This window comes from Oxyura jamaicensis, chromosome 2, assembly GCF_011077185.1.
Source record: "Oxyura jamaicensis isolate SHBP4307 breed ruddy duck chromosome 2, BPBGC_Ojam_1.0, whole genome shotgun sequence".
Lineage (NCBI taxonomy): Eukaryota > Metazoa > Chordata > Aves > Anseriformes > Anatidae > Oxyura > Oxyura jamaicensis.
In genome coordinates, this window is record NC_048894.1 from 34,955,344 (window position 1) to 34,975,050 (window position 19,707).

The 19,707-nt window shown below is 44.7% G+C and overlaps 1 protein-coding gene and 1 long non-coding RNA gene across 2 annotated transcripts in view; one reads left to right on the forward strand and one right to left on the reverse strand.

The window, feature by feature from the left end:
• Nucleotides 1-8,895: 8,895 nt before the first annotated feature.
• LOC118162149 lies at nt 8,896-10,850 on the reverse strand. Its single transcript, XR_004748316.1, has 2 exons — nt 10,081-10,850; nt 8,896-9,920 (listed from the first exon to the last, which is right to left on the reverse strand). It is a non-coding gene; the product is annotated as an uncharacterized LOC118162149 (long non-coding RNA).
• Nucleotides 10,851-11,867: 1,017 nt separating this feature from the next.
• Nucleotides 11,868-19,707, forward strand: part of SNX10 (sorting nexin 10) — a 39,276-nt gene continuing 31,436 nt past the window's right edge. The window contains exon 1 of the mRNA XM_035318152.1: nt 11,868-12,121. The gene's annotated coding sequence lies outside the window, so the exon portion shown is untranslated. The remainder of the gene's footprint in view (nt 12,122-19,707) is intronic.

The window sequence follows — 19,707 nt, forward strand, 5'->3', positions numbered from 1 at the left end:
CTTTAGATTTAAATATATATATATATATGGTAGATTGCATATCTGCTGCATTCATGGGCTTCCCTTTGAAATTCTATTGTTTTGAGACAGACCCTAGGACATCACTATTCTGCAGATCGCTGCTCAGAAAACGTATGCTATCCCCTGGGATTAGGAAAAAAATAGTTAAACATAGCTTTTTTTGAATGAGATGCTGATTGTGGGGTGATTCAAGATGCAGTTTCTGGGTTTAAGCGTGTAAGCGTGCCTGGTGATTCAATAGGTGGCACCCCAGGCTGAGCCGAGCACCGGCCTGCACCCTGTGCTCTCCAGCAGGTGGGGTGCCTGCACCCGCGCTGCCTGGGGAGGCCCTGAGGAGCCCGTGATGGGGAACCGCAGGAGCTCTGCGAGCACACCTGCTTGTGCATGGCCCGTGAGGTGTCTGGAGCCTGCAGGAGTCAGCCACCGTGCTGCCATCCCACTGCTTACACCCCCAAAGTTTCAAAGCCAAAGGGACCCGCGGCTGGTGCGTTTTACCAGCAGATTGCCCCACTCTGTTCCTCCTGTCTCAGAAGGACGATGATGCCTGGGAGATGAAGTCGTCTGTTGTTCCCACATAACTGCAAGGAACTCATAGCCTGTGTGCTGCATTGCAGTGTTGTACCTTTGGCTTTACCATAAGATGCCAACCGTATCTGGGGGTGCATCAAGCATGGCATCGCTAGTAGGGCAAGTGAAGTGATCGTCCTGCTCTACTCTGCGCTGGTGCGGCCTCACCTCGAGCACTGTGTGCAGTTCTGGGCACCACAGGACAAAAAGGACATGGAACTGTTGGAGAGTGTCCAGAGGAGGGAGGGCAATGAAGATGGTGAAGGGCCTGGAGGGGAAGACTTATGAGGAGCGGCTGAGGTCACTGGGCCTGTTCAGCCTGGAGAAGAGGAGGCTGAGGGGGGACCTCATCGCGGTCTACAACTTCCTTGTGAGGGGCAGTGGAGAGGCGGGTGACCTATTCTCCATAAACACCAGTGATGGGACCCGCGGGAACGGGGTGAAGCTGAGGCAGGGGAAGTTCAGACTAGATATCAGGAGGAGGTCCTTCACTGAGAGGGTGGTTGCACACTGGAACAGGCTCCCCAGTGAAGCAGTCACTGCACCGAGCCTGTCTGAATTTAAGAAACGTTTGGACTGTGCACTAAGTCACATGGTCTAAACTTTTGGGTAGACCTGTGCGGTGCAAGGAGTTGGACTTGATGATCCTGTGAAATTCTTGATGATTCTGTGAAAACTTGATGATTCTGTGAAATTCTGTGAAATCCTTATGGGTCCCTTCCAACTCGGAATATTCTATGGTTCTATGATTCTATAAGATGCAGTTTCCAACCTACTGGAATATTCAGGACTGGGGACGAATGAACCAAGTAGCCTCTCTCCAGTTTCAGTGCTCCACAGTGAATTTGCTGCTGAGTCTTGGTGCCATTTCCAAAGCGCTGTGCGCCATCTTTCTGAACACCATTAATACCAAGAAGTTCTTCAGGTGTATGGCCTTGTTTCGGTGGATGACCTTGAGAGCTGGAAGATGCCAGTACCCTGTCCACTGTGGTGTAACGGGGACAGCCACTGGAGAAGAGGGATCGTGGGAGTGATATTTCTGTACAGCCTTCTCCTTGTGATGCTCCACTGGGGACAAGAGAGTACCAAGAACAGAATGGGAAGCAGTGCCCTGGGAATTTCAGAGGTGAACAGTGACTTCCCTCAAGGTGGTTCCAGGCATGGATGCCCCCTTCAGGAATCTCATCCAGCTCGCTGCTTACTAATCACTTCGCTGCCAGTAGATCAGCAGTTGGAGCTCCTGTCGGAAAGATTTGTGCCTCCATTACGAGGATGTTGTGTTCGTTTAGGGGGAAGTAACTGGGCCTGGGGAATAAAGGTAGTATTACGTGTTCAATATTCACTGCTTAATTATGGTTCAAGGCTGGAATAAAGAGACACTGGTTTTCTTTATCCCATGGCAGACATGCAACATCCATGCTGAAGATTCCAAATGTATTGTTAGGATGAACAATGACTAAATGATAACACTTAAATTACGGCAGCATTCTGAAACTTGAATAAAGATGTAAGGTAACATTAATTAACATTACAAACCCTTAGCAGAGAAAATATATTGTAATGGAATAGCTTACCCCGCCAATAATTCCTGTGAGAAATAACAGCTTCTCAGGATGGTTTTTGTGACAGCCATGGCTACATTCCTGCAGGGTAGCTGTTCTGTAGCGATGCTGAGCACTGGGATAATCCGTTTGCTTCCTGAGTGAGAGCGACAAAACAACCGCAGCAAATGCTGGTAAGCAGATCTGAGAAAGTTTCTCAGCAGTTGGAAATGTTGCCTCTGTACAATGCAGATATTCCAAACTGGTTAAAAGATTACACGTTGATAAATCGCTCTCTTTCCAAGAAAGTTCTTGTGCTAAAATAGCACTTGGAACAGTTCGAACTGAAATGCTCCCATCCTTTTGCAATACCACTGGCAAATACTGGACTGGAGTCACAGAGCTGACCTGCTGATGCGAGGCTGAGAATGCAGCAAAGTGGCTGAAGAAAAACGGTGCACATAGCAGAGGGAGCTTTACCCATTTGGATGAATGATTATAGCATGTACCATGGATGTTACGTGGAAAGAAGACTTATGGGGCATTTCTCCTGTCTGAAGGTTATTGCAAAAACCCTACAATGCTGAGACCATTGCAGGCTCAATTCCTAGTCCCTCTTTCAAATGGTAGGTATTAGCTTGTCTTAAAATATTTTTTTTAAGAGGCAATTTGATTTGTTAGGTAGTGCATTGCAAAGGCAAAACTGAAGTTAAAGGCAGTACTAAAACTTGAATTTGTGGAGGACAATGTATGTACATAAATCCAGCAGTACTGGAGAACATTTCAAAGACACAATTATGAACTTAAAATATACTTTGTAGTAGTGGAGAAATAAAATTCAAACAACTGAAGGCCTCCTGCTCTTCCTTATTATCTTCTGTATCACTTGCTATCTGAAACTGCTGAATTACAGCAGAACAGACTGCTCGCTGCCTGCGTCTATTTTGAATACAGCAACTTTAGGGGGAAAAAAATCCATGCAACAAGACTTATTTCCTTGCTTAATTGCGCTAATGAAGTGAGAACGGCACAGAACAGCATGGAAATATTTATTTGAAATTGTAGCAAGTGCACGAGGGAATCCCCTGTCGCACGCTGATGGAAGACAGGAGGCGTTGCAATCCTCCTTACTCACATTACTGCGCCAACTAGTCCTAAGGCCAGACCAAAGGGTTTTGTAGCAATTTGACTAGGAAATTCTTACCACTCTTTTCACCACAACAGTTCCCCTAGTATCCACACTGGTGATAACGAGGTAATTAAAAAAAACTGAAAAAAAAAATGGAATTTGGAATCTGAAAGAAGTAATTTAAGAATACGCAGAAACTGAAGAGTCCCTCAATTACTTGAAAGCATATCTAATTAAGCAACACATCTGTCACAGAGTCTTTGGCCTTAGCTTGTTTGGCCACACAATATAATGAATAAACTTCCCATTAAAGTCATTAAGAGCAGACAAAGCCACGATGTACACCATAGGACTTGCCTGCACAGGGAATAGCTCAGACCAGCTACAGCAGAGGATCTATTCTGCAACACCTCCCTGGGGGGAGCACTTTTTTTTGCAGTAAGTATGCATTTGTGTGGTTTAACTTAATACACGAGAGGTGAAATATGTTAAAAGCAAAGAAAGGCATCCATCACGTAAAACAAGTGCATCTACGTGAGGAACTGGTGCAGAGTGCCTGCTGGGCTTTGAATCCCCCACTTTAGATCGTTTCACAGTAACCACCTTATATAGATCAATGCAGAGTAGCACAAAGTGCACTGCTCCTTCATCGTAAATTTACAAAGTGAAGGAAATCGACCCATTGAATGCATGGCTTCATGATGAGGTAATAGCTAGCCAGAAGCTGCTTGCGGTGCCGGAGATATTGCTGCAAGTCAAACATACAGCTCACAAAGTTAAGTCTGCTGATTGCCAAGAAGCAACAGTAGTTCGGCACCACCCGCACCCTAGAGTGTGTTTTCTGTCTGTTTATGGGACAATCAAAACACCATTTCAAATATACTAGTGCATATGATGTAAATTTTATCACGTTTAAATATTACATGAACATAACTGCTTATTCCATACAGAACTGACTGAAAAAAAATGTGTTTATTCAGTGCAGTGCCTTTAAGGCAATGGATGCACTCCTCCGAAATGTGCAGAGTACACGGTCATGGAGGGTGAAGCCTGCCTGATGTAGCCGTGCTGAGCAGTACGGGGTATCTGATACACTTGACTAACTGCTGAGAGACTAAACAAGACCCCTTGAGACGAACCAAAAATAGAGTCAAGAGGGGATTCTAAGCACCAGACGTTTTCGCTTGCCATCTCCTCTGGTTAACGTCAGCTGGCTCAGTAGGCTTCACCCACGTGTACTTGAGATTTTTTTTTGCAGCAACGAGGTATTGATAAAATTGAAAGTGACAGCCATTGACATGTTAAATGCTGGGCTGGAGTTTGTCTACGGATGAGAGTAGTACCCCTGTATGAGAGCAGAACCATTCTAACTACGCAGGTATGTCTAAAATAATACAGCCTTGACAAAGACTTCATTAAATTGGCACTAGATAATCTTATATCTGTGCACAGGAAAAGGGCGAGTTATACTAATTTGCAATAGCTTTAAAACAGCATCATACATTAGTGCTAGGGATTGTACTGGTGTATTTATTCTGGTAAAAGGTTAGCGCCCTGAATGACAGGTACAATAGCATAAATCCATGTAGACCATGCAGTGGGGCTAAGGGAAGGTAATGGCATAGGAATTCCTGCAAAGCAGTAGGAATCTGCTCCTTGAGCTGTGGAAGTTGCCCACAGACCATGATCTCAAAGAAGGGAATGCAAGATGATAGCATCCACTTAAATCTTTCTTGTTTCCTGCTAAATTAGATAGTATGATATGGCATTTACATGAACCAGCACCACTTACTGTAAATCAGCTGATGTGTGGTAACTTGTTCAGCTGCTGGATCTTCAACACGGATTTAAGTCCTGATCCTTTGCTGTCAAAGTACCAATGGGCAATGTTCTTTCTTCTTTGTGTGTGACTAGAACAAGCACACTTCAGCTGTTACGAAAAGTGGTCACTTCCCCAGTAACATCACCATTCTGTCAATAATGCCAGATCAAGTAGGTCTTTGTCTTTCCAAACCTGCTGCTCCTAATTAGCTTGCTGTTCTTAATCTTCCAACTTCATTTGTAGCCACCTTGCTACAGCTTCTCTTAAAATATTCACTGCCAACTTCCCTGTCTGTGCTCATCTCCGATAAAAACTGCGGGCAACAAGAAGTTGTCGTAGCAAGTCATTGCATGGACACTGCCTGGAAGTCCACTGCAGAAGTCACGGCAGCGGGTCAGACCCACCTCTGTTCCTCTGCCTCTGGGTGAGGTTGGTAGGAGAGACACATTCCCACAGTGTGGTGAAAACTGTAGGTTAATCTGCCAGATGAAACAGGTGCTCGTTTAGAAGTACACACCTACAATCTGCTCAGAACAGGTCTCCCCCTGAGGCCGATAAAGGATGGATAATGTTGTCATGGTTTTTCAGATGTGGACTAAATAAATAAATGGTGCATGGGAATTTTCTTTGCATTAAAAGAAAAAAAAAATACAAATAGAGGAAATGGACTTACTGAGAGTCCTTGGACTGGTAAAATTGCAAGTTTGTTCTTATTCCACCTCTTTTTATGAACGTATCAGAACAATGGTGGGGAGCAAAAAGTAGTCCATATGCCTTTCATGTGCCACACAGATTCTGTGGCTCATGGCCAAGCCAAAAGAAAAAACTATCATTTACAAACAGTCTGACCCAGATGCCTCCCTCTTGAGGTATAAAATTGCCTTTGTCTGCCTTGACAGACACTGGAGCCCAGGTGTTCTCAGCGGACAAATTAAGTCGTAGTCAACCAGAAATGTCTGAAGGAGATGTTTGTATCTGCCCTGACCACAGAGGCCGGGGGACTACTGAACAACCACCATACCATCTATTTCAGAAACCAGCAAAGAACCAGAAAGGAACTACTGATGGAAAAACAGCACCTGAGCCAATCCAGCAAGCCACTGCTTTACACTATTATCATCTGCTCTGAAACAGTCCTGAGTATCGAGCAGGATTCGAAGGCTGTGTATTTTGTTGCTCAGGCATTTGCCCTGGGTGCTGATTTTGTCAGGCTGGCGGATCTGTGCAAATAAATATAGTGACTCTGTTAATCTGTTAAACCTGACCTAGAAAAACAAAAGTACACAGAACCAAAACTGGCCAGAAATAAAGTGAGGAAACAACAAACATCTTGTAGGAAACAAAGTTAGAGGGGAGAAGGGAAAAGGAAGGCTGTATTCCTCTGCTGCTATCAGATGTGTAAAGGAGAAGTCCCTTTAAAAAGAGTCTTGTTTATTTCATGCTTATTTATTTGTACTTCAGAAAATCATGGAAGACTTGCAGTTTGGCCAGCTAACTCTGCAAGAGCAAGGATGGTGATGGATCGTAGCTCTTTTTGATGGTTTTGTTTTTAATAAAGCATTTGGTTTCTGCTAGAGTTGAAAAGACAGAGTACAGTTTTCACTAATTGTTCTTCTCATTTGATAACTTTCTTCCTCCTCACACTGGAAACAGGGAGGCCTTCCATTTTAGCTTGTCTTCGTATCAGATATAATACAGAAAATTGCAATTATTTGGGGGGGGGGGGGGGGATTGAAACAAAATAAACAATCCTTCTTCATGTTCCATGTAAATGCTAACAATACTCTCCCTCCCTCCCTCTTTCCCTTCCTCCCTCCCTCTGTCTGACCCAATTTTGCTTGAGCAGACTTTGTTTTTCTATGGCAGGCACCTCTGAGACTGCAAACTTAGCAGATGCTGCTGAGAGCACTGCACCCAGAAAATCAAGTTTAAAGCTACTACATTAATGGCATTAACATTTCCAGTGTACTACTGACTTGCTTGTTCTGTTTTCATCAGAGCTCCTCCCTTAGCTATGCTCACGTAAAAGGAGAAGCCAAGGCTAAGGGTTTCATTCCTCCAGCGACTTCAGGGATCAGGGGTCTGTCCCACCTGCCGGAAGGAATGCTGTGTTCTCGGATACAACTATTTAAATCTGTTCAGCCGCTTACTGTCATATATATCTAGAAAAGGGCTAAAAATTGCTAGCACAAGCAAATGTGTTCATTTCATGCTTTACTGCAAACAAGCTAAAAAAAAAATGAATAAATATATATAAAAAAACCAATACTTGCCAAATACAAAAGGACAACATTGTTGAGGGGAAAATTGTTTCCCACCACAGAACACAAGCAAATAACAGGAAATGTTGGAAGAGTTCCTTTCTTTCTTCTCGCTCTTCTCTTAATCCTCACACCTCCCACAACACCGAGGCACCAAGCATCTTTTAACACTGCAAGCAGTAGCACAGCTGCCATCATTGTTGGTGTGGGCTTCCTAAGTATAACGCCTGAGAATCCCACCACAGACTAATGCTGCATGATCACCTCCCTCTTTAGCTATGAAGAGGGGATTACAGGAGATTTAAAACCATGTTCACCTTTATGTCCACAGTGCTCCACATGTGCTTGTTTTCTAACTCTAGTTCAAGGAAGGGTATCTGGTGCACTCAAGAATTTTCCTTTGGATCTGAAATTATTTTTTTTCATAATGTGAGCAGGCAGTCTGGATCCAAGCAGTCCTGCAGCAGCTTCTGGATGTTGAGCTTTATCCCAGCCCACCGAAATAGCTGAGGCCATAAACAGGGGCTAGCATCGTTGCGTTTTAATTGCTGTGTGACTTAGGCGATGCCTGTGTTAGCACGCGGGATGACACAACAGGAAGAGCTCTGTGCTGCACCCTAATTTGAGCGGAAGACCAGCCTCCACACGGCTTGCTCTGGCGGGTTTGTGTTTCCAGGGCACTCCATTTGTGGCTGGAGCTCAGCTTCCTGCTACGTTTCAGGTGAAACGTTTCCTCCGTGTGTCCTGGGGATGCTCCACCAAACAGGGCAAAGAGGAGGAGAGGAGGTCAACCCAATTTGCTTCAAAACCGTAACAGAACTGAAATAAAATGCTAACTAACATAGATGCACACTTAGGTTTGCCCTTTCTAGGCAATGGGTGTCACAGTTTTAATCTGAAATAAGTTGAACTGATGTCACGATAGCAGGGTAGTACTTTATTTTGGTGCAAATTTTAAGAGCTATTGTAGAATCAAGTCCCCCTTGTTTGTCTGAAGCAGGGAGAAAACATCTTATGCTTCAGTAACTGGAACTGGTTTATTACAGCATTAAGAAGAAGCTGGAGGTGTAGGCAGAGAAATCCCCTCCGATCAGCGGGTTAGATAATGTCAGCAGCAAGCCTCCACCGTTCACACCAGCACCAGAGCTGCATCCCTGGGAAACTGTTAGAAAAACCTTGGTGGAAATGCATTCTTGAACATCATGTCATGGCACAACGCCACTGGTGTGAAAAGAGCTGGACAAAAATAGCATGAGAACTTCACAGACAGCGTACCGTTATTTCCTCTGTGCAAATTCGAAATGGGCAGCAGCACTAGCCCAAGTCATCGCTTTCCCTTGTTTACACCCGTTTTATAAGACTCCATTTATCTCTCATTTCTATCAATTTACTCAGTATATATATTCTCTTTTCCCAGTCCTTTTGGTCTTTTTTTAAATTATTTTTTTATTTTTATTTTCTATTTTTCCTCCTGTTTTCTGGCTTTCCTGATGTTTTCCTAGGATGCTATATTTTACACTAATAGGTTATTTTCTGTAAATATTTTATTTAGCAGCTGCAATTATCCCAAATTTTGCTTGTTGAATTGGTAGCTGTTTCCCCTCGCAGTAGCACAGTCATAGATGCTCTGAGCAATATCCAACGGGTCCCTCTGGATCTCTCACCAGACAGCATTACACAGCTCATTGCAAACCAAGAGCCTGTTTTGCTGGCAAGAGGAAGAATGGAAAGGAGTTGGAGCATGTGGCCCCAGTCATCCATGAACAAGTAGAGAACAGGACATAAAATAGGAAATTTCAGTGCAGATGACTGAGATTAGGAAAATTTTCTGTGCGTGACAAGTGGGTGTATCGACCAAATTAAGCCATAAAATAAATTAAGTAGGTCCCGCCACAAAAGAACACACTTCTCTGAAGAAATTAATCAAGGTCTTGGACAGACCTTCCACTTCAGAACCACAAAATGTGGACACTGTGATGATCAGCAGCTGGTCCTTTTATATGCATGCTCTGCTGCTCACCACAGACAGTCATCTTGGTAAGATCTGATGTTTTCCAATCTCCCTTCTTTCCTGGAAAATATCTGCACACCATACCCTTATGGAAAGAGGTAATGCAATATGACACTGAAATGGGACACAACAACAACAAAAAGCCTTAAAAAGGAATTGATCACTGAAATGGTATAAACAAACAGTTTGGAAGCTTGAACAGAACTCTGAAAGAGACGTGTTCCCTATCATAATTATTTTTTCCCTTTTTCATTAAGAACACTTGCTTGTGCATCTTCTGTTTGCTAAATGTGATTGTACCTAATTGGGATTTTTTGCTAGCAAAATTGTGTGGCTTAGAGGCAGCATTATTTCGCACATGTATTGAAATAACAGAGGGATTTATAAATCTCATTGATAATCATCTTTATTATGTTAAAGTAGAACAGGAACTTGCCTTCTGAAAACTAGTTTGTACTAGCAATCCTGTAGAAAGCTATTTAATCGCCAGCTAGCCTCAGTGTTCCTTTTTCACTTCTGTCTTTTCTATCTGGTCTTTGTCAATCATTTTTCGGAACCAAAACGGTTGCTCAGAACACTGCCTGGCAGTAAGTACCAGCAACAAAATCTGATGGCCAGCCTTGGTACTTTCACCATCCTATCACAAAAACTGGCTGTAAATAACTTTACAGCACAGATACCAGTAGCCACTTGTAGCCCCGTATAGGCCTACAGTAGGTTTCCACTACCATCATTGTTGAACCAAAAGTGACAAATATTTCAGAACAAAAAGGTCGATACAGACACCTTTATCTAACACTCCTGGTACTCTCTGTACTTTGTCATTATAAATAAGTTGTTGTTCATATTGATCTCTACACGTTTTTGTACTGTTTTACATAATGGCTCTTATCCGATGAAAATCGGGGGGTATTCTGCTGCAAGACAAATTAACATATATAGATTTTTTAATCCCAGAACGTGTTTCATATTTTCATATCTTATGGGAAAAATCAGATTATAGATTATGTAAAAAGACTAAGACAATATTCTACATTTTTCAATATTTAGGAATGAAGTAAACATATATTCAAATCACTACTCCCTTTTAAAAATCAGAGAAGTTGCTCAGATTCTTTGGCAATTCTTTAACAGGACGTAGGTAAGAAAAGAGTATTTCATCACTTCAGAAGCAGAAACCCTTACTACTTGCTGTAACAGAAAAGTAATACCTTTCCTTCCACTCTAATTAGTGTATATTACCTAAGGTGCTTTTATTTACTACTCGTAAAACAATTTCAGCACACAGGAAGAACCTTAGCTTTACTTTCCTGGCCTATTCATTCAGAGAATTCCTCCTGACAAGCTTCTGCTGCTTCAAGCAATTCCATTCACTTAAAGCAAAAAAATGTAATATACACACATCTACTCTGAATAAATGTCTGCAAAAATGAAGAGAGCTCCCAGAGACAATACAGTTAGCTGGGTCCTCACACGTGAAGCCGGACTACAAGTTAAGTCTGCGTGGAACGGGGCTCAAAGGCCCGCTTTGTACTTTGGTTTTGCTTCCCTTTGTAGCAGTAAACTGTACGTGAGCAGAGCTATTCTCTGGTAATGGAGGGCAGCTGCTCTGACACTGTCCCTGTCCATTTCGGTAATCTTGGTTCTGCTCCAGAACAGAGGTCCAAAGAAGTTGTCCATTGGGACTGGCTCCTGAGCCATGCTAAGTCTCCAGACGTCCCTGGAAATTGGCATAGGCCAGGGGTGCACAGCGCTGCTCCAGCACCCGGGAGCGTTTTCCAGGGCTGCCGATTCACAGGGAAGATGCTGCCTGCAAATCTGCTCGCCCGGCGCACGTCGGGAAACACAGCCGGGAGCCCCAAGGGCACGAGGCGCTCCGGCCTTCCCTGCGTTAGTGGGTGGAGGACCTGGGGAAAAAAATGAAAAGATGTGTTTATCATTAGTGGCAAGACACACCAACATTCTCACAGGGAAACAACTTCCCTAGGCTCATTCGGGCAGTTTTTAGAAGCCAAACTGAACTCCCTTAAGCTACTTTTTAGAAGCCCGACTGCACTACCCAAGGATGGGCTATGGAAGAGACGTGGCACGAAGTCACAGCGCTGTTTCCAGGCCCACCTCCAATATTTCACACAATATCAATCACTAAAAAATAAGAAATATTAAAAAAAAAAAAAAAAAAGCGGCTCTTCAAATGGTAACATCTCGCTCTCGAAGATGTTAAAACCAAAAATAAATTACTGGTATTTTGATTTCCTGACGGAATAAACATTCAGGAGAGATTTCATTCCTCCTCAAAAAAATATATATATATATGTGTATATATAATTGGGTTTATCGGCCCTAATTACTATTACTTTTAATCCCCAAAGACCCCCAGCCCACCTTTCCCTACGAGCTCCTCCGCAGCCCCACGCCGCAGCTCCCGCAGGCCCTCTGGCCACGCCTGCGCAGGGAGCTCCCCGGCAGTCCCGATTTTACCCTTTTCCGCTCATTTTCGGGGCGGGTGTCCCCGTCCCTGCCTCCTGCCGAGGGGACGGGCCCCAGGTGACGGCGGCGGGCGGGCGGGGACAAGGACAAGGGACAGGGACATGGCCGGGGGCCGGGCGGGCCCTCCCGGTGCCGCTGACGTGCGAGGCACCGCCCGGCCTAGGGGCGGCTCCGGCTCCGGTGGCTGTGCAGGGGGAGACACGGACAGACGGACGGAGGGACTGGCAGACAGACGGACGGAGGGACGGACAGACCGACAGACCGGCAGACAGACCCAGGGTGCGTTGCCGAGGGGGGCCGGCGGGGTCCTTCGGGGGTGCGGCTTGCTGGCGGGGGGCTCGTTGCGCCCCGAAGTGAGGTGGGTGCAGGTGTGTAGCATATATACTCTATGCACATAATTACGTGTGTTATATATAAATTTATAATGTATTTATATGTATTAACGCGTTATAATTATAATGTATTTTTAATGCATCGTATTTATCTTTCTGTTAATCCGGAGACGGCCTTATTTTACTCCTAGTCGTGTGCCGCCTAAAGGATCTGGGGGAACGTCGGAAGCGAGCTGGTGGCGATATGTTTAAAACAACATAAAACCTGTAAAAGGAAGGAGGTGCCAACAGCAGCCTTCGTGCTGCTGGCTTCTGCCTCGGCCGGGTGCTGGAGCTGAGCACGGTGACCCGTGGGTGGAGGCATGGAGGGATGGGTGGCTGCCTCCCCGCTTCTTGTCCCGCACCCGCCAACCTGGCCCGGCATCCTCACAGCCCCCTCAGGTGTGTGCCACTTCTGGACTGTGACAGTTGCCAAATTCTGATGGCACACGGAGCACAGAATGGCACCACGGAGGGTTAGGGTCTGGCCCGTGCACAGGATCCCTGCCTGGCCCACGGCCACGCCGCTGGTCACCCATGAGTCGTGCCCCACACCTTGCGTGGTGCAACGCTGCGTCGCTCGTGGGGGCTTCCTCGGGCATCGCAGGAGGGGAGCAGCGGCCTGGGTTTGTGTTTCCAGTCTGTGTGTCAGATTGACAGGAACTCGATGGAGTAGAGAGGACGTTCGTTCTTCCTATCTATACCTACGGGGGGAAACTGAAACTAAAGATAATGCAGGAAAAGCCTGAGTGACTCAAGCTGAGCACGCCGTCCCGCAGAAAAACTGAAATACAGATGTCTTCTAGGTGTAGAAGATGAGAGTTATATTTATGATTTGAAATCCAGAAGCATGTTGTTTATCATGGATATTTTATTTTGAGCCTAAGCAGGATTTATCTTTCATGAATTTCAATTTGAAGATCTTATATCGGTGTACCATACTTGTATGAACATACTTCTAAGGGCTTGTAGTGTATGTGTGCTCTATTATAGACTGTTATGATTCCAAATTATTTATGCAGAAATAAAATATTTTCCCCTTTTTTTAAAGCAGAAATATGTTCTGCAAATATTATTACTAAAGCACTAACAACATAATCTCTCCAATGCTATAGTGTAATTAGAAGAGGGTAGCACCTAGAAGCCTTATTCATTTACTTGTGCCCTGTGGTAGAAGCTGCACAGACACAGGCAAACAGGCTGTCATCTGTCCCAATGAATTTATGAAATAAATAAACAACAGGCTTTAAACATAGACAAAAAAAATATTTGTTTAGTGAAATACCTCCAAATGTTCATGCAAGTGGAAAATCCATTATAAATTACATGGGTGTCCTAGTTCCTGTTTCATTTATGTCTGTATATATGGCTTAACTGCAGTTATCTGCTGAGCTGCTGGAATTAATGATTAATGGCTCTTCACCACTGAAAAAACAGTATTTGCCAGCTAGCAGATACTCCTTCCTAAAATCAGCTGTTTTGCAACAGGACCTGCCGCAATAATTCCTACAGTTCCGTAAGACAGGAATTGATTTGCATGCTGCATTTTTCTTTTTCTCTTTAAAGATGTGCTTATGCTTAAGTCAGTCAGAGTTAGCCTGGTAGAAAGCTGCAGCATAACCACTATAGTGTTTGGTGAAACGTTGCTGGATCCCATCTCAGCAGCCCTTCAGGTTTCTGTTTTTCCCTCGTTCCCTGCCTTGCAGGCAGAGCTGGGTAAACATTGCCCTTACTCTTCAAGGCCTCTCCCTTTGACCCTCCATACACTTAGAAGTTGTTTTCAGTTGTGCGTTTCCACGTTAGCTAACGAGAGCAGCTCTTCCCAAGGCAGCACCTGTACGCAGCTCTGTACATCCACTTGCAGCACACAGGCAGTGCTGGGGTCTGACACGAGCAGAGCGGTGCTCAGCTGCAGGCCGAGTGCTCGGGGGTCTCCCTTCTGAAGCAATGTGCGGTATAGAGCAAAAACCTCTTGGTGGTTGGGTCAAGCGGAGTGATTCTCAGGCACGGGAAGGGATGGAGCATTGAATCATCAGCTGATAAAAACGTGATGGAAATGCTCTTGGAGAACTGTCACCATACAGTGGGGACCGGTGACATGGAGTAAGGTAGTAGCACTGTGTGGGTGAGGACCAGATCATAGTAAGGGCAAAGGCGACGTTCTTAGACACTTTTACAGAGCTCATGCTGCTGCTGCTGCATGTGACATTCTAACAAAACAGCTTTTCCTACCTAGAGAGGGTCATGGCAGGTGCTGCTTTGAAGTTTCCTGCATCCCATTCCTAGCTGAGCAACCCTGCAGCACTCCTTGCTGCTTCTCTCCTTTCCCCTGCTGCTTATTCCCCCTGCACAGAGCAGCACTCCGTCTCACCCGAGGACTGTACCTGCCCATATGCTTGCTTCACCTGTTATTTTGCTATTCCTCTGATCCTGGGTAATGAAACACTCCTGTCAAGAGCATTGGTATAAAAGTTGGGCACTTTTGACAGTGAAGAGCTGAATCATGCTTGCAGCCCTGTTTCAGTCATTTTTTGTTCAGTACTTTTCCCCATTACCGTAATTTCAGGCAACTGAAACCTTTGCTTTTATCATTTGGTTTTATAATTTATTCATACAAAAGAAGGAAACACTTCTCTGGCATTGTGTGTGTTTTTCTTCTTTTTTTTCTTTTTTTTTTTTTTTTGGTGGTGATGATGTTTTGCTCTGTTATTTTTTGAAGTCAATCCCAAAGAAGGCAGTGAGCATCTGCTCCACAGCACGGACTGCTGGAGGAAGCTTTCCTTGCCTGCTGGGAGTTGATAGGTAGGATAGGAAAGGTGACAAATGCAGTGCATCATGCCTCTGCAATGTATCACATGGATCTTACTTCCATGCATGTGGTGTGTCGTATGCATAGGCTTTTGTTTTTTGTAACCAGATAAATGCAGGATCTGGTTAATTTAGGATATTGTGATTATTTTTTCCGCTTGTTAGACATTTTGTATCTTTTTATTATCTGAAGAAACTAACTCAGCAACTTGTTTTGTTTTTCTGTTACTAAAAATACTAAGAGGAAAGCACAGCTTTGTGTCCTCTAGGAATTTTCTGACTTGTTGGCAGAATAACTTGGGGTAGAGCAGCAAATCATGCTATATTTGCCTGTTCTTAAAAACAAACAAACAAAAACGTAGTTAAAGAGGACTACATGTACAAGTAGGATGCATGGTATTTGGCACCAGGCCTGTGTATTTGTAACATTACTTGCTAAATCTGCACAGTGTTTAAGAATAGAAATGCTTGTAATGAGCTTTCCCCAGCCTGAAAAAAAAAAAAAAAACACCACCCCCTTGATTAATTTATATGGTTATGAAACATTCATGATTTGCATACAGAGAGACATTGGGAAACAGGGAAGCAAAAATAAAAAGCTTGTCATCTCAGTAGTGTCTGCATGAGTGGTCACAGCACTTGAGCAAGAAGGCTGTCACCACGCTCTGCTCCTCAGCAGAAGCTCCAACATATTCACAGCCATGGTCAGCAGCTCTTTGGGCTTTTGAAGTCAAGCCCCTGTGTGAGGGGAAGAACAAGAGGAGGGACTGCAGAGAGACTGCAGAGCCAAAACCACCTGCAACAGTCCAAGCACAGAGACCAAGCCTAGTGGTGGGAGAGGCTGCAGTGTGTAAGGGTGGCATTACATTGTCTTGACACAGGTGACAGGGGCCATTTGAGGGCTGTCTGGGGGGACCCAGATGTCTGTATGAGGCTGGTGTTGTGACACTTGGCCAGCAGCTGGTCCACCTTTTCTTGGGCAGCAGCTGAAGAGTAAGTACAGTACCGAGTGAGCAACCACAAAGACACTGAATGCTTATGGTTAGGTATCTGAATCCTACTTATCTGGGTTTCTGCAGGACAGGGGGATTGTTGGGAGACTTAAGAGAACATAATGCAAGAAAAAGATTGCAAATGGTCCTGCACTTCCTGCACTTCCCACCATGTTACTTAGGTGATTCTCATTCAACTTAGAGAACTTCAGAATGGTATTTCTCTTCTTGAGGTCTAATTAGTGGTAAGTCTTCACAGAAACCTTAAGTGCCTGAAGGGTTTCTGGTCCCAAAGAAGGATTTCTGGTCTCAGAAAGCAATTTCCTCTTGGCCTTCACTGGTCATGTTCTCCACAGAGTGTGTGCTAAAGCAGCCAGTAGCCTGTGCTCTGTCTGCCAACCTCTGCTGGCTCTGTGCTTGCTTCCAGCTCTACGTGCTTCTTCACTGCTTGGGGGATGGTTGTGTAAATAATGTCGATCCTATGTTCTTGCTTGTTGGTTTCTACCAAAAGCCTGTCTTTGAACAGGCCTGTCTTGGGGTTGGTGTTGTGCAGGTAGGTGTCTGTAGGCTGGCAGGGTTTTCTGTCTCGCTGGCACTTCAACACAGGTTATTTCAGATGTCTCCCTCAGGATGTGCCCCAGATGAGAGGTACATTCGTCGTTAGACCTGAACCTTGCACAGACCTTTCCTCAGCATGACCCTGTGGGTCTTGCCCATGAGGAAGGGCTCGATCACTTTGAAAGGCATTTCTTTTCCTCCAGCGTCTTTGTGAAAGCAGTATTTGTGACTGACATGATGGATTGCCACAGAGTGCTTTGGCAGGGTGCAAGTTGAGGAGTTTCATTTGTTTAAGAACAAATAAACCAAGAATGATTTTGTTACAGTAACTGTTGTATTTAGAAAGAGAATGCAGTTTACTTTCGGCATTGACTTTTTGTGCCGAGTGGTATGAAGAAATTTCTGTTCCCTGGTATTTAAAGGTTTTGTGGCTTAAGAAAATTACTCCTTCCTCTCCCTTCTCTGCCGGAGAGTTGTCTCGGAGGGCACGCTCACTCGGAGGTATTTTGTACTTCAGAGCAGAACAGGTGCTTTTCTCCTTCGCGTAACAAAGCCTCCATTTTAGTGCCGAGCCGAGGAGGAGCCGCACACCCTGACCTTCCTGTCAGCGGGCTCTTGGAGTCCATGTTCCTGCCCCTCCTTTCCCCGGGGGCCTAGCTGCTGGCCTACCTTGCTGCATCAGTCACGGGGTTGTAACTCGGGGCACTCTAATAGCCTTGCCATTTTAATTGTATAATGGGACCATGTGGGTTTGGGTTAGTCATGACTTTGGTACCCGTTTGATGAGATCTTCAGCTGTCTTCCTAGAGGGGAAGGCTTTGTTTTCCCAGGAGCAGTGTGCTTCTTCCCAGAAGAAATTAAATTCTACTCATGAGGCATTCAAAAGCAAGGTTATAAGTTGTGTGCTAGGGTTTGTTTACAGGGAAGTAGCTCAGAAATACGTAGCTGTGGGCCTTGTGTGCTGTGGAGCATTCTGATAATACCAGAGCCTGTGGCATACTGGGCATTCACACATATAAATAGTCGCGTCAGTGCGCGGTGTCACTGCGATCATACTGGCGCTGAGAACAGCCAAAGGTAACAGCCTCGTCTCTCGTGGTGTGGACAAGCACAGCCCAAAGTGCCCTCACGTGTCTTCAGGCGTGAAATAACGAGGCCTGCATTTGATGACTGTGACACAGGTCGGTCTGCTCGCTGAGAATTTACGGCTTCCTTACGTTTGGTGGGTCACTGTGAGGACTGGTCGCTGTGTAGCTATGTGGGGCTGAATCAGCAGGGCTGGTGCACAGCAAGGAGGGGAAATTCGGGGTAAGATCGAAGCCCCTTGTCTCCCATCTGTACAGGTGGGGGCTGCCATGAAGATGCTGGGCAAGGCAACCAGGTTGGCTTACATGGTCCCTCCACCTCCCAGACTGTGGCAGTGGTTTGGGGCAGTAAGATCCAAGAACCTGGGGTTTTATAGCCAAAATGCTGCCTTGGGGGATTTAATAGAGAACTGCTTGACACACAAATGCTTGCGCAGAAACTAAGCCTTCTGACTAACCTCCTGACTGCTATTTCACTGGTAAACACAGGTGGATTTGGAAGGAAGATCTCTTTGGCCTGCTGGCAAGGAAGAGGGCGCCTACCCTTAGTATGCAGTCCAAGCTAACATCTTGAAGTAGGGATGCAAGATTGTCTCCCAGAGAAGGTATTTTCAGTGAATTTTTCATAGCTAAATCACAGGGATTTAATGCATACCCTGGCAAGTTGGTGCTAGTAGCTCAGATCTTCTTTCAAATGAAGCATTTTGACCTTTTCAGTAAAGCTCTACCCTTCAGTAAGTGCACCAAGCAGTGTAGGTAGCGCAGTGTAACTGAAAGGAGTATTTGCAGTACCGTGAGCTGTCTTTAGGAAAGTCTAAAGTCTTCAAATTCCAGTCAGCAGAGAGATATCTTCTTCCTTTTTGCCATTACATATTTGCATTCAAATGCAAGGTTTGAAAAATGATGTTAATATATTATGCTATAGCATATGGGTAAAAGCAATGGTTTTTTTTCAAAATTGATTCTTCCACGTTCTCCAGGCTCTTCAGAGCCAGGAAACTCCTTATCCAAGGCAAGCTTTTTGGGTTAAATATTATTTATTCAACTAACAAATCTGCTTGGAAGAAATGCAGCGTTGGCATTTACAATCCCAGCAACTTAACTGACTATGAAACTGAGAGTTTATTTATTTGTTCTTTTTCTCCAAGTATATTTCTAACTTCTCATAAAAGACCCTGCTTCTGCTTACAGCACTGTCTTGCCAATGTTCTTAGATGATGACAGTGACGACCACTAGCATGTTTCTGAACATGGCAGAATTATTTTGACCAACCGAGGATCACTAGAGCTTCCGTAGTGCTAACCCTGGGTGCTGAATGGCTTGTCCTAACCATCTGAACTGTGACTCTGCAGGCAATGTGGAAAATGATTGGTGGGTTCAGTGTATCTGATATCTGATCTGATACCAGATTTTTAGCAAAGTTTAATTCTGAGGAGTGCTCTTATTTCTATGGCTGTTGGCCATAGCAGCCTGATTGCATCAGTTCTTCAGGAAAGTTGCTGGTGGTGATGGGTTAGGATCCTCCAAAGAGGATTCCTCTACTGTTTTCCATCTACAGCAGATGTGTGGCTGCTGCTGTACGTTTTGGACCTTTCCTGTAGATGTGTTGCTTTGGTTGCTGTTCGGTTTCAAGATGTGTGTTTAACCCCGAGCTGAAAGTTGCCGTCCCCACAGCATCCTCACCTTTTTTTGGGGCAGCAGAACTGTGGAGGAGCTCATGGGTGTTGGCAACTCCTAGCAGCCACCGGACAGACGCTTACTGAGGATTTGACTGTAAGACCGCAAACTAGGACTTCAGATATGTCCAAATGCACAACCCAGGCTATAGCTTGTTTAACTAAAGGTGTGATTAAAAAAGTTAACTCTGTTGTTCCAGTTAAAGAGACTCTCTTGCATCCACAGAGGGAAATCTAGCCATATATGCAAACAGGACTGATCACACAGCTGGATGGGTGTGACAATGATGTTATTTGTGTTTGTCACGTCTCCTACTGTTCTCTCTTAGCTTCTGAAAGGAGTTTTCCATACTAGAAGACTTCTTCTTATGCTG